Source organism: Lissotriton helveticus, chromosome 8 (genome assembly GCF_964261635.1).
Source record: "Lissotriton helveticus chromosome 8, aLisHel1.1, whole genome shotgun sequence".
Taxonomy (NCBI): Eukaryota; Metazoa; Chordata; class Amphibia; order Caudata; family Salamandridae; genus Lissotriton; species Lissotriton helveticus.
This window is the reverse complement of record NC_136069.1, coordinates 1,358,737,887-1,358,752,120: the sequence shown is the minus strand read 5'-3', so window position 1 is coordinate 1,358,752,120 and position 14,234 is coordinate 1,358,737,887. Positions and strand designations below refer to the sequence as shown.

Genomic DNA, 14,234 nt, shown 5'->3' with positions numbered 1-14,234 from the left:
TTTCACATGACCAACAATGGGGGACAGACCCCATACATCCTCAAGAGTAGAGGCTTGAGACGGACTTGGAAGGGCTGCCCGGACCAAATGGTCCTTCAGGTTTTTACTTTTTTTGAAGGCGAACAAGGGTCGCTCAATTTCAATAATGCCTGCGTTGATTATTGGCCAATGATGAAGTATCATTTTTCTGAGTTTGTTTGATAATGGTGAGAAAGTCGTGACACAAGCTATCCTATCCTGATCTTTCCTGGGAGTAGGGGTTAGCAAGGTCTCACGTGGTCTATACCATGCCCGCTTGAGGGCATTCTTAATAACTCTTCTGGGGTATCCCCTATCGCTGAGTTTGGTGGCCAGGATTGCACTTTCTCTAAAGTAGTCTTCCCTGCGTGAGCAGTTTCGTCGGATTCTGATGAACTGTGAATACGGGAGGGAGTCCCGTAGGGTCCTGGGGTGATTGCTCGTGTATTCCAACAGTGTATTCCGCTCCGTAGGCTTCCTAAAGAGCCGGGTCAGGAGTACCCCTTCTTGATGGAAGATGGTGAGATCTAGAAAATCAATGGAGGATTTGTCAAATGTGAGGGTAAAATTTAGTCCAGAGCAGTTATTGTTAATCCAGTGTAGGAAGTGGCGCAGAGCATCGACGTCATATCTCCATAGCATGAAGATATCATCGATGTATCTGCGCCACAATTTGATCATAGGTATCCCAGTGAAATGTAATACTGGCTGCACTTTAAATTTAGACAAACTAGCAATTTTTCGTATTTTTCCAGGGTACTTGCAAAATGTTCAATAACAACTGCAAAGACTATCTTTAGACCAATTCGCCATTCGGTTCTGGATTACAGATGCCAGCTATCTATTAAATAAAAATACACAGTGGCATTTAAGATGATGCATTTGAAAAATCGGCTTAACTCATTGTGTTACGCTTAGAGGGAGCTATAACCTCATAACATCGACTTTATTTGGTGACTGTATGTTTTGTCCTTAAGTGCTACGCATACCATACTACTCCCAAATATGTGAGAAGAGAATTTCTCAAGCTATTTGTATCATTCTGTTTTCCACTACAAAAATATTGAATGCATGTGAAACTTTGAAAAGTCTGGTCAGGATATGTAAATGGTTGGCTCCCCTCATCTTCTTCCAGGCTAGGGTACATCAGGTACCTGATCAGATTTCAAACGGATATCTTGGAGCTTTTCCATATGATACGCTACAATGCCAAACCCATGCCAGCTCCTGCCACAGTCACTCTAAGATCAGTCAACTTGAAAGGAATGACACTAGCATGGAATAGGACCACCTGGCACAAGTTGGGCGTCTCCAAAGGCTACCTTTGCAACACCAGATACAGGGTTTAAAGTGAAACCAAATGAAAGTGTGTCAGAAGTCATCCAAAAGAGAAGGGATTTGATAATACCCCTTCTTAGCACAACACTTTGTGCATGATTACTAAAACCTTTATAATGAAGGAAAAGATAGCAGATGAAAACTTTCCAAAACAAAAGCAGTTCCTACCTAAGTGCAAAATGTAGAACGTAGTTAGATGAAATCCTCCCAAAACAGAAAGCGTTTCTACCTAAGTGTAAAATGTATGATTTGTAATTCAATAGGTCTAGAGATTTGGAGTTGCTTTAGGGAGCAGTATCCTAGAAAATAAAACAACTTGGTGTTTCCTAGAAGGTCAATGTAATTCACTCTACATTTTAAAATTGGAGCTGTCATTTTAGAGGGAGAAATCTTTACTGGATTTGAGCCACTAACTCTGACTAAAGCCAGGGACAACAGTCACTATTCATTTGGACATGAACGGGTGAAATAAACATTACTAAGGTTTGTGGAAGGGGTAGTAGCCTTCAGGGTCTTCCGGTGACACCTGTTGTCCCCTTCGCACATCTTTCCTCTGCAATCTCCCTTGCTCTCTCAGACGCTTACTCCTTTGTCACCACATATGTGTCTGACAATCTTCATCTGCACATCTCACCCGTCATCTTTTTCCTCTTCAGCAATTTATTTTTTACTTATCCAGTATTGGGGTATCTTTCATAGATTCACATGCCTGAATCATTCCCCGTCGTCGAGGCGGGAGTCCCACGGTAAAAAATATATATAATAGCAGTGCCTAAAACCATTAGTAGTAGGCTGGAAAGGGATATAGGCCCAACTAGGCCCAAAACTTAGCAGCCTATCTACCTCATTATGTGAAAAGAACTGAAACTGTAGCCTCAGCCAATCAGCTGACCTCACCCTCTAGAACCTTCCTAGCTCAGGCAGTTCTCCTCAGATTTTCACCGCACTTCGAGTGTAAGGGAGTCTCCCTGAGTGCCTACTCAGTTTTTCTTCAAATTTCTTCAAGATGTCTGAAAAGAAGGCTCTTTTCAAGGCTTGTGGATCCTGCTTCAAGAAGAGGGTACATGTGGACGACCAGCACTCTGATTGCATTTATTGTTTGCATCCTTCACATGTTGTGAAGGACTGCAGGATTTGTCGAACCTTTCCTCCTAAGACCATCAGGGATAGAGAGGCAAGAGTTCTTTTGTGGTTGAAGTCGTCTTCCACAGATGACGAGGACAGAGCCTCTACCTCAAGTAAGAGAGCCAGTTCCAAAGAGAGGTGTTCTCCTGAGAGAAAGAAGAAACTTAAACTCTCTCACATAACCTCTGACTCCACAAAGAGTGCTGCGTCAACAGGGTCACCAACTGTGAGTACAGCCCGAACTAAAACTGTCTCTTCGGTGTCCTCTCTTACTGTCACCACCTCTTCTACAACCTCTACATCTTCAAGCACAGTTTCCACCTCAGCAATTTCTTCACCTGTGATGTCTGTCAGGATTACTTCAATACCTGTCACTTCAGCTTCTTCGTCTGATAAAAAGGCATCGTCGATGAAAAGCCCATCGTCGACGGGTGTTCCGTCGACGATCAAATCATCGTCTACGAAGCATTCGTCATCAGTTCCGTCGACGACCTCGTCGACGGCTCCCCCGCCGTCGAAGATTTCATCAGCCTCGTCGACGAAGATTCCGTCGACGAAGACTCCGTCGACGAAGACCCCGTCGACGAAGACCCCGTCGACGAAGACTGCTACTCCGTCGACGACGAGCCCGTCGACGAAGACTTCAGCTCCATTGACGGCAGGCTCGTCGACGAAGAGTCCGTCGACGGATTCGTCTACGAGGATGTCGTCGAAGAAGGCCTCGTCGACGGCAACAACAGCGATGACGGTCCCGTCGACGACAGTTCCGTCGACGACCGCATCTTTTTCTATTCCACCGTCGACAGGAGCACTGGTTCCTTTGAATGTGCCATCTACGCATCTATTGCCCACATCTCCGATAAGGGTGCAATATACCCATTTCCAGATGAAGTCATTTCAGAGGCAAAGTTATTCTCATATATCTCCTCTTTTGCCTTCACATATTCTGGAAACTTACGTGGAGGAAGACTCTGACGATGAAGGGGATGATGAAGAGCCCTTTGGAGTGGCACATCCCCCTTCCCAGTTGCATATAAAATATCAAGAGGATGACGAGGAGGATGATCATTATTATCAGGAGGATTTAGCAACTCCTTATCACCCTGAGCCGCAACGCACAGAGGACACAGCCCATCATCCGTCTTCTTTGATTCAAGATCTACAAGCCATGCTGGCTGACTATCGCCAGAGGTTTCCACCAACTCTGCCTACTACTAATGAGCAGCCTGTGCCAGTGGAGATGCCGAGGCATTCCCCGCCACAACCTTCACAGTCTCCAAGGAAGGAGGTTAACCCTGGGACTGGGGGTGATGATGTTGACGTCTCCTCTCCAGATGAGGATGAAAGAGAGGATGGTGAAATCCCGGATTCCACGCCTACGGAACCATGGAATGACTACGTCATTCCGATGCCCTCTCCGAATTTACCACGTCCTTCGGATTCTCCGCCAGAAGACATCGGCGGTTTCCATAACATCATGCAGCGGGCAGCCGCTAGATTCCAGATTACAGTTTCGGTTGAGCAGACTGACTGTTTTCTTCATGATTTTAAAGAAGGGTATAGAAGGGTGTCCAGATCTATACCTATCATTGACTACATTTGGAAGGAAGGGGTTAACATAATGAAGACGCCAGCTTCCATCCCAGCGGTTCTTCCAAGAGTGGAAAAGAAGTATCGAGCACCACCGGATACTCCATCGTGTTTGATTGGCCACCCACGCCCTGATTCAGTAATTTTGCAGGCGGCTCAACAGAAATCCAAGAATCCAGCAACTCCAATATCAACGCCTCCTGACAAAGAGGGCAGAAAATTGGATGCGATTGGGAAGAAATTCTCAGCTAATGCTGCTGCTTCTGTTAAAGCTGCTAACTCTTTAGCAATTTTAGCACGTTATGACAGACAAATGTGGTCAGATCTGTCAGAATTCATCAACCTTATTCCTGAGGACCGTATTCAAGAAGTCCGGAAGGTTGTCATGGAAGGGGAGCGGGCGGCTGCAGAGATTATTGATTGCGCCCTAGATATTTCTAATACTGCCTTCAGGCAATTGGCTGGGTCGGCAGTCCTCAGACGACAAGGGTGGCTCAGGGCAACTTCTTTCAGACCTGAAGTCCAAACCAAAATTCTTGACATGGCCTATGATGGAGAGTTGTTGTTTGGCAAGCACATAGATGAAGCATTGCTTGCGATCAAGACGGACACTGATACGGCCAAATCGCTTGGTACCCTGCAGTATAAGCGAGGTTTTTTCAGAGGAGCAAGGGGCCGTGGTTTTTCTTCCAGAGGACATTACCAAAACCAGCAAAACCGCCAGTATCAAACTCAGAATAAGCCGTACTACCAACAGTCCTATAGGCAATCATCATCCGCGGGTTTCTCTCGTCAAGGAGAAAAACGACGTTCGAACAACCAGGGGCGCGATTCAAATAAGCGCCAGTGAGCTTTGCTTCGTTCCTGAGGATGTGCTCTTCAGCGATACGTCTCATACCCTTAGCATGACTCAAAATGAGATATTCTCAGGAAGGGCTACAGTCTATGGACCAAAAAACAATGGGTTCGTTCGACGACACCATCAAGGTTACGCCGTTTATTAAAGATATTTATCAATTTATATTTATCAATCTAAAATCATTTAGCACTGACAGCGCCAACACTCTGTTCATAGTCATACTTATTACCGACCTTTGGTTGTAGTCAGTGCCTTATTTTAAACAAAGATATCTCAGAAGGATCAATACGTCCCCTTCTGATAGGCATCTACCACGTGGTACCTCATACGTCAACATTTCCCTACCTTTTTCTAATATTCGCTGGACATTGATCCCAAAGAAAAGTATTCTTTGCAATGCTGTAGGCTGTGGAGAGGTACTTCTAATGCATGAATTGTGTCTGTTTCATTTTTTCCCATTGCCAACATGTAATGTTAATTTCCTTCCTAGCATTTATTGTAGTGATAACCAATAATATGATTCAGGCATGTGAATCTATGAAAGATACCAATACTGGATAACTGTAGTTACAGGTAAGTAACTTGTTTTCTTCTCATCCTACTTATACTTTCTTTCATCTCCTCCACGCACAACATACCCAAATTGTAAACCCTGCAGTTTCTTTCACTTTGGTCTGTCACTATGGTGACAGCTGTGTACTTCCTTCACACACATTCCCACAATTATAATTGCCACAAATGTGACCATCACACGGTGCACTATGCAGAGAGGTGACAAGTGAGATGTGTGGTAATCTGCATTCCTTTATGACTCAATGACAGCAGGCACTGTGAGGAACTTGCACAGCCTTCTGCCACAATTCCAGAGCTCATAATTCTGCCGATCATAAACACCCACTCGCCCATTACACCAGGTGGCATGAAAAAGAAACTACAAACATCCGTTTGGAAAAATCATACAATATTACTGAATGCAAGGTGGAGTAAAACGCGAAATGTAATGGTCGTTATCACTGATATGGATTATTTTTAGGCCATTGTTCATTCAATGTTGTGAAATCAATCAGTGATTTTGACTGCAAAGTTGTGTACATGAATATAGAGACTAATTGGGCCATTTCAAAGAGAGGCTGCTTGGCTTGAAACCCAGCACGATACACCCCACTTAGAGCCCTTGCCCCAAAACATTGTCACTATGATCTTCACCAGTAAGGGGTAATTTTACCTCGCAAGACTTGTAAAAGGCAAGATAATTACTCTTCGTTATAGGTAGGATCCAGTGCTCTGTTTCTCTTTTAGCACTGACAGCGCCGACACTCTGTTCATAGTCATGCTTATTACCGACCTTTGGTTGTAGTCAGTGCCTTATTTTAAACAAAGATATCTCAGAAGGATCAATACGTCCCCTTCTGATAGGCATCTACCACGTGGTACCTCATACGTCAACATTTCCCTACCTTTTTCTAATATTCGCTGGACATTGATCCCAAAGAAAAGTATTCTTTGCAATGCTGTAGGCTGTGGAGAGGTACTTCTAATGCTTGAATTGTGTCTGTTTCATTTTTTCCCATTGCCAACATGTAATGTTAATTTCCTTCCTAGCATTTATTGTAGTGATAACCAAGCAATAACACTGTTTTTTCTATAATTAATAATGCATATTGCAGATGCTGATAAAAATATACCAAGCACCCTAAACAAAGTAATACATCTGATAACCTAATGACTTTGTTGTGAATCGATTTCAATTGAGCTTGCTGGTCATATGTTCTGATGCAAGACTGATAACTGTAATTAGAATTGTATTTATTTGTTAGATGATGTCTTTTACATTGCAAATTGTAGGTTTCGCCAGCCCTTTTCATTGGGCAACAAAATGCACTCCCCTAGACACAAGTTGGCTGGCAAAAGCATGAAACTGTTTCGTTCCATTTCTTTAAGCAGCATGAGGGAAAGATTTCTTATACAGTTACTACAATCATATCTTCAAATTGAATGATGGGGCTTGAAAGAGGAAAAGAATTGCTCTTTTGAGTAGAGCCACAGGGGAATTTCCGAAGATTTACAGTTGCATTGGCTCATGGCCTAATCAGAAAGCAAAATGAGTCTCCAGTTTGTGTACCTTTGTTATAATGAAAAAGGTTATTAACCTAAACAAACCTATATATTTAAAGCACCTTGTGCCACAGTAGGCAGATCATGTTTATCTCCTCCTTAGTATTCAGGCCGTGTTCAGAATTTTACTTAACTATCAGATACGGCATTGGTGGTTGTAGTATTTGTGTTATATTGCTGTCAGAATGTTTAATAGGTGAACATGATTATTTAATCTTAGCGGACGCTGTTGTGGACCTGCATTTACCATGCAATTTCGCATGGAAATATCAGATGTATTTCAAAAGGTTACCTAATCCACATTTATAGCAATTGTTAGAATTAAGGGTCTCTAGTTGGCAGAGGTGGGTACCTTTATTCAAGTAGGGACCCTTCTTCTTAGTCTGAGTAAGGGGAATACACTGCTAAAATAACCCCTGCTCACCCCCTTGGAAGCTTGGCATGAGCAGACAGGCTTATCTCAGAGGCAGTGTGTAAAGCATTTGTGTACACATACAGTAACACAGTGAAAACACAAAACATGGAAACCACAGTAGTTTAGAAAAATAAGTCATCTTTATCTAAACCATAACAAGACCAAAATGTCAAAAATCCACACTACAGTACTGAAAATATGATTCTTAAAAGGTAGAAACAGTTCTGTTCCAAGAAAATGTTGGATGCAACACTTTTACACAAGGTACCTTGGATGCATCGAAAAAATGCATGCAAAAAGGGTCACAGGGAAGGGGATGCATTGATTCCTTACACTCAGGGGAGGTGATGCATTGGTTGCTGACTCCGGGGGAGGTGATGCGTCAGTTCCTTACTGCTGTGCAGGGGAGGTGACGCATTGGTTCCTTACTGGAGAGGAGGTGATGCGTCGGTTTCTTATGGCGTCTCCGATCGATGCGACAGACTTGACGCTTAGATGCAATGCATGACAACCCAGGATGCGCTGCCATGATTTCAGCCGCTTCTTTCACAACAGGGCCTTGCATTAGAATTGGTGCGGTGATCTAGAATGTCGGAGATATCACAGGATTCGTCGCACTGCAGACATCTCAGCCGCAAGCAGGTGCTGTATCAATTCTTCAGTGGCGCTGTAACTCAGAAAATTCTTCGTGCACCACTGCAATGCGTCTGGAACAGGGGATGCGTCAATTTTCACAGTTCTTGCAGTTTCCAGTCTCAAAACAACATCCAGAGGTCCAGAACACTGGCAGGCAACTCTCAGCAGGTCAGAACTCCCAGCAAAGAAGTTCAGGGGGGACTGGTGGTGAAGTCTTTGTGTCCCTGAGACTTCAGAGCAGGGGGCAAGCTCTATTTCAAGCCCTTGGAGATCTTCCTCTACGAGGGGACAAAGCATGCAGCAGAGTCCTTCACCTTTCCGAGGCAGAAAGTAGCCACTGCAGGCCAAACCCAGACAGCAAATAGCACAGGGGTAGTATTCCTCCTCAGTTTCTCCAGCTCTTCTCCTTGGCAAAGGTTCCTCTTGATTCCTAGAAGTAATCTAAACATTTGGGGTCTGAGCCACTCTTTTTACAATACAAAATCCATTGTTCTCTGTGACAGAGAAGCTCTTTGCCCAGCCAAAACCAGTAATGTCCTCTCTGGTGCAGCTTCCTGGCATGAGGTTGAGACAGTATTCTTCTTGACAGGCCAGGCCCATTCAGGTGTGAAAGAAATCTCCTCCTCCTATTCTGAAAGCAGCCCAGTTCTATTCAGCCCAGCCCTGACTCACCCTGGAAAGTGGCTGTCTGAACCAAAAACACATCCCCAGCTCCTGTCACTCCAAAGCCAGACAGTCAATACACAAACCTAGCAGAGGCACATTGGATGGTTAGGCAAGAAAATACCCACTTTCTAAAAGTAGTATTTTCAAACTCAGAATGTAAAAATCACCCTCACTGAAAGATGCATCTTAGCATTCAGAGTGCAGGCATATCAACGTTTATTTTCCCATCTTGATCTCATGGGCAGTAAGGCTCATAAAATGTTATGAGCAAATTCTCAATTCTAACCTATGGTACAGATAGCCTTACGATAGTGAAACACAAATATGGCAGTATTTCGCTATCAGGACAAGGCAAATACATCAGGGCATGTCCTACCTTTCACATAGACTGCACCCTGCTCACAGGGGTACCTTGGGCTTACCTGAGGGATGACTCAAATGTAGGAAAAGGGAAGGTTAGGGCCTGGCAAGTGATTGCACTTGCAAGGTCGACATGGCAGGACTAGACTGCACACAGGCACTGCAATGGCAGGCCTGAGACCTTGTTTCAAGGCTGCTTGTGTGGGTGGCTCAATCAGTGCTGCAAGCCCACTAGCAGCATTCGGTTTTCAGGCCCTGGGCACACATGGTGCACTGTACTAGGAACTTAATAGTAAATGAAATAAACCAATAATGGAAACATCAATCCATAATAACAATTTACAGGGAGCACTTGCACTTTGGCACTGAACTGCAGTGGTAAAGTACCACTAGACCAGCAAAATGAAATCCATCACACTGTACAATACAGGAGGCAAAGGCAAAAAATGCAGAAGAAACCCATGCCAAGGCTGCCCGGTCTAACAGCAATCTTTTGGTACAAAAGAGGAAGGTGTAAAAAGCTAGTATTATTGATCAGTCCTCCCCAGATCAGGAGGATAATAACCCTCCCCCTATATAAAATGAAAGCTTTTGAAGAGAGACTTTTTCCTAAATGTGGGCCTGAAGGACCAATTGAAATTCTCAATGTAACCGATTTGCACACTCGGGAAGCTTTTCTATGGTTTATTTGCTTCATGGCCCTAGCTCTAATGTCTACATCCTGCATTAAGACAGCCATGCAGCCCTCACTAAGGAAAACATTTATTAGAAAATTAGATGTTGGTCAAGATATTATTGACATCTCTGCAGATGTAGACTGTGGTATTTTAGCTCTAGACACATGATTTAACCAGCTCACAAAAAACACATCAATGCAAAGAATTTAGAAGTACATTTTCATGATGAGTGTAAAAGGCATATATGAAAAGGTATGGAAAGGAAATAGCAGAAAATAGAGTATCCCTGGAAAAGTATCTGATTTCCAATTCACAACTTTTTCCCCTTTGAAGGTCCATAATCCCTGGAAACTCAAATAATGAGAATAATGTCAGAAACCAGTATTGATCATACTCTGGGAACAACAAGCAAATCAGCCTTGCCTGCAAATCGCCACCTTATTTGTCAGTCATTGGAAAAATGGTTAATCATTCTGCACTGGGTATACCTAATTGGATTATATATATAACAATTAAAGTGCTTTAATTAAAGTACACACCTGTTTTTTGATTAAGATGTTCAATTCTGCAATTTTTTGTTTATGCTACTACTTATGCAAATTAAAGAAGTGCCATTCATTTTACATGCTGGTTTCTTTATGTTCCTATTTTCTTAATGGACAGTTTTGAGGAACTAAACTTTGCTGCAGGTATGGCTTCCGAGCATGTGTGTGTATATATACACAAAATAATGAGCAATTGAAGGATGGAGTTCTTCTGTGAAGTGACTTTCCCATCTCTCAGTCTCTGAAGATTGTCACAGCACTGTCTGTTGAACTAAAACTCTAATGAGAGTTTAGTTTCCAAGAGCTGGCTGCATTCTAAGAAGTGAAAAAATTGTTTCATTTTCATTTCATGGACCGCGTGCAGTGTATGTGAAAGGAAGGGCTTGTACTGATAGTGAAATACTGTCAATATTGTGTTTTACTATTCTATCTCTCCCATAGGTTATCATTGGAGCTGCCTTGTAACATTTTACAAGTGTACATTTCAATTGGGAACAGCTAGAGATTTGGAGCTTGGGCTCTCTGAGCTCAGGATCTTAAAACACCACTTTTAGGAAAGATGGTTTTTAAATTGTGTGTTTGGAAATTCCATTTTTACGAAATGAGTATGTTCTTGCTTTACCACCCTGTGCCTCTGCCTATGGAATCAACGTCTGGTTTAGACTGACAGCTGGGTTGTTTGTGCATTCACTCCAGACAGTCATACAAAGGGAGCTTAGGTATGCCCTGCATATACTGATGGCCCATCACTAGGCTGGTGGGCCTTCCTGAGCTAGAGTGGTGGGAGGAATTGTCACTGACCAGTGGCTGCTCCTCCGCTATGGCGGAGGAGCATCGCCCTACTGCTGTCTTGCAGTACGAGAAGCAAAAACATGAAATGATGATAATGGTGCCGTGTTATGGCACTCAGACCAATCACAATGCTCCATTGGAGTATTGTGCTTGGCCCAGGGGTAGAGCCTGGTTGCCTGCTTCCTGTTCTGACCTGGAGTCGGACACAGGCGAGCAGGAAAGAAGACGCAAGACCCAGTGGTGGCGGCAGCAAGGTAAGTTCTATTCATTGTTATTTTTTTATGCAGCCCGTGACCACACCCCCATGCACTCCCGCCTTCCCACCCGCGAGACATGCTGGCCGCCCCAGTCACTGACACTTGAATGGGGCTGTGCTGGCCTTTCACAAAGCTGTCTCTACCCCCCTGTAGTGTGTCTGGAGCCCAGGCAGGATCTTGTGGACAACAAAGACTTTCCTTTGAAGTATGCCTTCTCCACAGGCCAAATGGGGTATATATATTGGACCTAAATCCCCAGACTTTTAGAACACTTATGGATTGAGGATTCTGCCAAGAAGAAGAGCTGTCAGGAGGAGTACTGCCACTTTGCTGTGTGTTACTTTGCTGGGTATCATCGGCATCCTGCTACCGGGTATACATAGGTGCCTTTTGAGTGCTGGACTTTTGAGTATGTGTGGCTACAAGTCCTCGCTCCCTGCCTGGGTCCATGTCGTGAGGTGTTCCCACGCCATATAGTATTAACGCTTTCAGCAAATCTGAGGTGTTCCAGTAAACCGTAAGTTATGCAGTCACTTTTTTTTGCCTCAGGTTAGGGTGTACCTTAGTGTGTACATACCGTTGTGGTGCTACATTCTGTAGAAAGCCTCGTTAACGGCACTTATGAGGCTGATGAATGTAGACCACATTTCTTTCACATAAGTGATGTGACTGGTCAATTTATCCGGTCTATCATCCATTTCACGTTTTAATCTTGCCTTACCATTCCACCATTAACATTTTTTTCTGGTTTGGTATAGACAATTTTAACCTATCACTTGGTTCACACTTTGCAATGTCACTTTCACAAAAACCTGCTTCGCTGTAATCAGGTGTTGAAGCACACAAGAGAAGCATTCGGCCTCTCTGGTGGGAAACCAATGATGAAGCATGTCACCAACTAGGTTGGTGAGAGAGGGTTCTTTTTGCACTTTAGAGTGACTCTCTCTGCCTGTTTGTTATTACCTTTGGCCCTTTTCTTTTGTTGTTTTGATATTACTTATTAGGGGGTCTAAGAGTGGCTCCAGTTTCTTACCCTCCCTCCTTGTTTGTTAGATACCTTTGCTGGGTATGCCTGCAGTTGCTGCTTCTGTCTGTGGGCAATGAAAGAACTGGACTTTGCTTTTGGATCCTGCTTTTCCAAGGTTCTCCAAGGGCTTGTGTGTGCTTGCCTCCTGCTGGAAGCCACAAGGGCCATCAAAGGCTTCACCTGCAGCATTCCCTGAACTCCACTGCTGGGAGTTCTGAGCTACCAAGTGGTGCCAATTGCCGTTCTGGGCCCTTAGAGGTTGTTCCTGTTGCAAAAGACTGCAAAATCGATGCATCGCCCTCCAGTACCTGTTTTCTGGTGCAGCACCACCGTGCGGGAGAAGGCCTAAGGAATCGATGCAGTGCCTGTTTGAGGCCCACAGAACTGCCACATCCCAAGTCCAGCACACCGTGTCTCTTATTTCCGAGACCACCACACTGACTCCAACACAGGCCCTGCAGCTGAATGGATTGGCGTGGCACCTGTTTGTCACTGCCTCGACCTTCAGCGCATCCGGACTTCCACGCATCGCGCCAGTGTGCCAAGTTTTCCACTGCATCACCTATAGTCCACAACCGTCTGGGACCAACTGCGTAAAGCACAACTTATGCATTGCTTGCCCAGGGACACAAGAACTGACGCATCCCTGTTTTTTCCGACGCTTCCCCCCTCTGCTGCTGTTTTTCCTTGTGGATTTTGACGCATCTAAGGAACTTTGTGTAAGACCACTGCATCCAGAAAGTTCTATAGACAGAATTGCTTAAACCTTGTAAAAGTGATATTTTGAGTTATGTATGTTGGATATTTGTCGTTGTGGTCTTGTTTTATTGCGATAAAGAAGTGTGTGATATGTACACATACTTTGCCTCTGAAATAGGCCTGACTGCTCATGCCAAGCTACCAAGGCAATGAGCAGGGGTTATTTGGGTATGTAGATCCCCTACCCTGACTAGAAGGAAGGGTACCTACTTGAACAGGGAACCTACCACTGCCAAGTCAGTTCCTTACAGTTCTAACTATTCCTTTCTGTCTTTCATCTTGCACTTTAAATATTGTGATTTTTTTACTTTTTTTTTATTCCCAATGCTATTAATAAAATGACTTTTGTTTTTATAGTTCATTAAACACTGATTGTCTAACAGAGATGTAAACTACCTACTTCTTTAGTACACAATCAGTATTTACAACAATGTCTGCTAATTACACAAATACTGCACATTGACCACAATTTGCACTTTTATCACTGTTGGTTCTCCATTCATTATAAATCAGCTGCTGTTTGATACAGTTTTCCATTGTGGCAAAATACTTGAGAAGATGGAGGTAATACCATTGTAAGCCACACTGTGATTGAAGGACAGCTCATTTAAAGGCTGGGCTAATGCCGGAGTCTCAGTTTCTGCCAAGGCTATCGCTGACCTACTTCCTGCATTTTGAGTATAACCTTTGTTCTTTCACAATTGGCTCTCCACTCATCACATGTCTGACCCTGTTTTCTGTGATGTCTTTGAGTGATAGGGGACATGGAATTGTGGGAGATGTTACCGCTTTAAGCCACTTTGTAATTGGCTGCCAGAACATGTACAATCTGCCTTAATGCCAGAGTATTGACACTATAGGAAACCTAGAGATGACATTTCTTTATTTAAGCCTTAACAATATCTAAACACAGTAACTGTATAGGAAGAAGCATGTGTTGATGAATACTCAATTTGTGAACCTCCAAATATCCATGAAAAAGCCAAATTAGATAAGCAGTTATTAAGCCCACCAACTAACTTTTAGGACACTGTTTAATATGTTATGGGAGATAA

The 14,234-nt window shown here is 43.6% G+C and overlaps 1 protein-coding gene across 2 annotated transcripts in view; it reads left to right on the top strand.

Moving 5' to 3' along the window:
* Positions 1 to 14,234, top strand: part of CADM2 (cell adhesion molecule 2) — a 1,787,353-nt gene that overhangs the window by 1,185,542 nt on the left and 587,577 nt on the right. The gene's annotated exons all lie outside the window — the stretch shown is intronic.